The following is a 4,931-nucleotide window of genomic DNA, read 5'->3' on the forward strand; positions in this document are numbered from 1 at the left end:
GACCCATTCAGTACCAAGTACTAATCCATTCCCTGTGCGAAAAGCCTAGCACTTATAAATTCACCTAGGCACTCTCCTTGCTGTACTCTAATCATTCAGTCAGTACCCAAGTAGTCATGCAGTGAGCCAGGCCTTAGCACATGGACTGCTTTAAATGCCTATGCAGTATGGATGCAGTCCTCTAATCACCTACACAGTTGTGTTTCACACCTTCAATTCCCTAGTTAGTATTCATACTCTTCTAGCAAACACCCTGTCACTCACTCAGTGTGTCTCCTTATAGTACTGTAATCATTTAGTCAGTTAGCATGTAGAGTTTTAGTGAGGTAGGCTTTAGGGCATGAACTGCTTCAAAGTAGTATGCACTATGCATGTAGTGTTTTAACCATCGTCACACTTGTGGTTCAGAGACATAGTTTCTTAGTCAGTATTTATATAAAATGTGTTTGTACAGTAATGGAATAGTATAATTTTGAAAGTTATTAATATACATTTATTTGTGATTCTTTTTTACAGATACAGAACAGGAGTGTTTCTCATCTGTTTGCACTCTTCTCGTGCAAGATTGTTTGGATGAAGGGTCCTTAGGTGTTTCATCATACTTGCTGTGCCGCATGAGTATTTTTTGTTAGGATCCCCTCGTAACAGAACTCTTTTGAAAATCTTGTGCATGAGAAAGGTGGTATTGGTCTTTGTTTGCCCCTCGAGAAAAGTAGAAAATTTCCACATCACTGAAGGAAAGCGTTGTGGGCGTGGTGCATCCTCCAAAAATTCAACTTTAGATTTGGTGAATATTTTATAGCGACATCATTTACAGTTTTTGTAAGTTAAAGTTAAAAAATGTTGTTAGCTATGTGCATTTTATATTTCTGTGATTTGTATTTTGAGAATGGCATGTTGTTTTTTTTTAACAATCTTTGAGATTGTGTTTTTTTTGCCCGCTGTTAAGTGATGAGTACGATTGAAATCACTATTTTTAGTGAAATTTAATATATTCTGAGAACAGCAAAAAAGGCAAAAAAATTACTTTGTGGAAATTATGCTGTGTTGTATAAAATGTATTATTACATGTTATAATTTTTTTTTCCTTTTCTTTCACAGATCCAAATTTTAAAATAAGCAATTTATATGAATTTATATTTGAATGAAAAACAGAAAAAAATGTATACCATTTTTTATTCCTATTACTGTGAAGGTAAGTTTAACGAAGTCTCAATATGCAGAATGAAGAGGCCTGAAAAGAGGCTACAAAGTTGAAACACGTTTCTAAAAACACTCTGTTTCTGTAGTTTTGAAATCTGACCATAATCAGATATCATGTGACCTGCAAAAAAAGAGATTTGAGGGGTTCATAATATTTTACCTTTTTAGCTGTTGAAGGACCGCAATCATTTTCAATCATTCTTCTTTGAACATCTTTGCAGACAAAACTCTGTGCTGACCTTCTATCATTCGCAAGGAAATTTAAAAACGGAAATATGTCACTTTTTGTAACATAGTTATTGTGCAAGATACTCTTTTATATTTACAAAGAGAGGAAAAGGCACTCTGTGCACTTTTTATACTCCATGTAAACATAACCTCATCATGCACACCACTTTGTGTTGAAAGGGTGTTCTATAAGTGTTGTTGTGCATGATTGCACTTAATACTCATAGAACAAGACACATGTTTAGATTTATCATAGATCATAAATCTCAATATGTGTGTGAATGCTGCACCATTCTAAAATTGGTGTAGGAAAGCACAACAAGGAGAATTGTTTTAATTTTTCCACATTTTTATATCTTCAATGCATGCTGAAATGTTCAGCATACATTGTTTTTGTGCAAGAAGGTGTGTCTTCCTGCAGAAAGACAAACAGCACATGACACAGATATCCTTGCACTATGGTGCAAGGGTGCCTGTGTCACCACATGGCTGCAGTTTAAGCAGCCGTGCAGAGAGAAGCATAGATTTGAAACATATTTATGTACATATGTTGCATCCCTGTGCTTCGGAAGTACTACAGCACACTACAGTTAAAGAGGTTACTGTGTGATGCTGCAGCAATTCCTCATAGTTCTGCACTTAAACATTCACCATACGCTACTAATGCATTCATTCAGTCAATTACATACTGCACATACATTCATCTAAACTAACACTAACAAAGAAATGTAGCTCTTTTTTTAAACCAGGAAAGTTAGTTCTTACAAGAACTTTTTTTTTTCTTCTTTCTTCTTTTATAATTTTGTTTGGGTTTTCTGAACAATTTTTAATTTTTTTGGGGTTTTCTGCAAAAAACAAAACAAAAAACAAAACAAGAGAAACCAAACAATGAACTTCAGGGAACAATAAAAAATTTTTTTTAAAACTAGCAAATGTGACTTTCTTGACGGCGGCAGATCAGATCGATCGACTGCTCACCATAGCACAAAGTCTTATTGCAGTTAGTGCAGAGCACTTTTAAAAATTGAAAATGAGGACGGATGTCCAAGGTTTGGGCTGATGGATGCACTCTTGATGTGCTCGGCTGCGATGAGGTGGATGGCGCAGGAGCAGGAGTGTTTCTCATACGTTGGCACTCTTCTCATGCAAGATTGTTTGGATGAAGGGTCCTCATGTGCTTCATCATACTTGCCGTGCCGCAAGAGTATTTCTTGTTAGGATCCCCTCTCGATAGGACTCTTTTGCAAATCTTGCACGTGACCAAGGTGGCATTGGTCTTATTGTGCCCCTCGGGAAAAGTAAAAAATTTCCACACCACTGAAGGAAAACGTTTTTTGGGTGGTGCCTCCGGCAAAAGTTCATCCTCAGAAGTATGCTGTGATGCAGGTGATGCCTGCTGCCCTGAAGCCATTTTTGGTTGAAAAAAGTTAAAGCTAAGTGTAAACTTAGTCTAAAAAATCATCTTCTCTCCAAAGAGATGGTGCTCTAAAGAAGGTCAAAGAAGAATGATTGAAATGGGTGGGGTCTTTCAATAGTTAGAAGAGGAAGTGTAATGAACCAATCAAATCTCTTTTTTTGCAGGTCACATGGGATCCGCGCACCCTGCGCTTACGCAGCACGCACCCAGCGCGCATCCACGAAATTCAATTAAAAAGAAATCTAGGATTAGATGTAAAAATATATTAGTTTTAAGACTAGTTTAGAGTTTGTCTTCAATTAATATTCACATGAAATACATATATATATATTTTTTTAAATGTTAAATATTTCGCGGGATCCGCGCACCCACCGCATCATAGACGCAGATGACGCATCGCGGAAGCGTGTAAACGTCGTGTTACGTACCTCGAACGTGTCGCGAATAGGCTGGGAGTCGCGTACCTGTCGCATTGCGATCGCGCACTAAACACGTACCCAACTCGTACCATGTGCGGATGCTATCACGTAGGGATCGAGAACGGTGCGCACAGGGTGCGCGGATCTAAAAACTTTGAAACAAATATATAAAATACAGTTTTGAATGTATAGTTAAAAAAATATTTTGAAAAATATAAAAAATATGTCTGTAAAACTCATTAAGTTCAAATAACATTTTTTAATTTTTAAAAGAATTAATTGAAAAAATAAGTTTAAAAAATGGTGATAAAAAAGTATTTTAAAAAAAAGATAATTAATGAAATTGACACACTGAATTTGAAAAATATAGAAATCCAATCAAAATCATTAAACATGATATCTTCAGAGATAAGTTATAGATAGGAATTAGCATTTAAAAAACCTTTGAAATTCACTGAAAAAACCATAGGTTTCATGCACGGTAAAGTTAGGAATTGGCATTTAAAAAACCTTTGAAATTCTCTGAAGTAACCAAAGGTTTCAGGGGCATTATAGTTAGGAATTGGCATTTAAAAAACCTTAGAAATTCACTAAAAAAAACATAGTTTTCAGGGGCGTTATAGTTAGCTGGACATTTCCCTCGTACAAAACCCTAGAAATTCCCCCGTTATAGTTAGTTCAGCTAACTATAACTCGCGCCCACGCAATGCACTGCTGATGACATCACATATTACATCACTCATGACATGGTCAGTGACATCACTGATGACATCACTGATGACATCTCAAATGACATCACTGATGACATCACTGATGATGTCATCCATGTGATATATTAGTGCATCTTCTCACACCCTAATATAACCTTTGATACACCGACTCAAAATTTCAGACGGCCATTTTGAAAACCATAGATACTCCAATACCAATAACTACATACCCACTCATTGACTCTTAGGTCTACATACATATCCACTCCCTCACCTGTACAGTCACTCATACTTACAGTCACTCCGTACAGGACTATCATATGCATTTATACACCTATATAGACACTCACACACCGCCAATTATCCATTGAGGTACTGACACACCTAGTCAGTAATGCAAATAATTAATCACAGTCCAATTTACTCACCTATTCAGTTAAACACACTCAAGTTCACTTACTCATAAAAATACTAACAAATTCTGACACTCTTATACAATTACTAATACAAGCACACACTCATCCATACAGGCATTCCCTCAATCACACACTCTCACATATAGATTGTTATATACTCTTACACACATATACACTGCGTTTCACATATGTAGTTACTGACACATGTACAACTGAGATATACATTCAATCACTAACACACTCATACATACACTCACCCAACCATACAGTCCATCACAGTTGAACTCTTAAAACCATGCACCATAGAATCACCCACTCACACATCTATGCACAGAGTCACACACACCCTACCCACACAAACACTCAGGCACCCATACAGATACTGAGACAACCAATCAATAACCCATATATACACATTCATATAGGTATTCACAAAACCATGCAGCCACTTATACACCAACACACAGACACATACAGACATTCACACAGTTTAGTCACTAGTCTGCAGTACGATACATTTAATGTCAGTTATGCACCT

The sequence above is a fragment of the Triturus cristatus genome, chromosome 3_1 (genome assembly GCF_964204655.1).
Source record: "Triturus cristatus chromosome 3_1, aTriCri1.1, whole genome shotgun sequence".
NCBI lineage: Eukaryota > Metazoa > Chordata > Amphibia > Caudata > Salamandridae > Triturus > Triturus cristatus.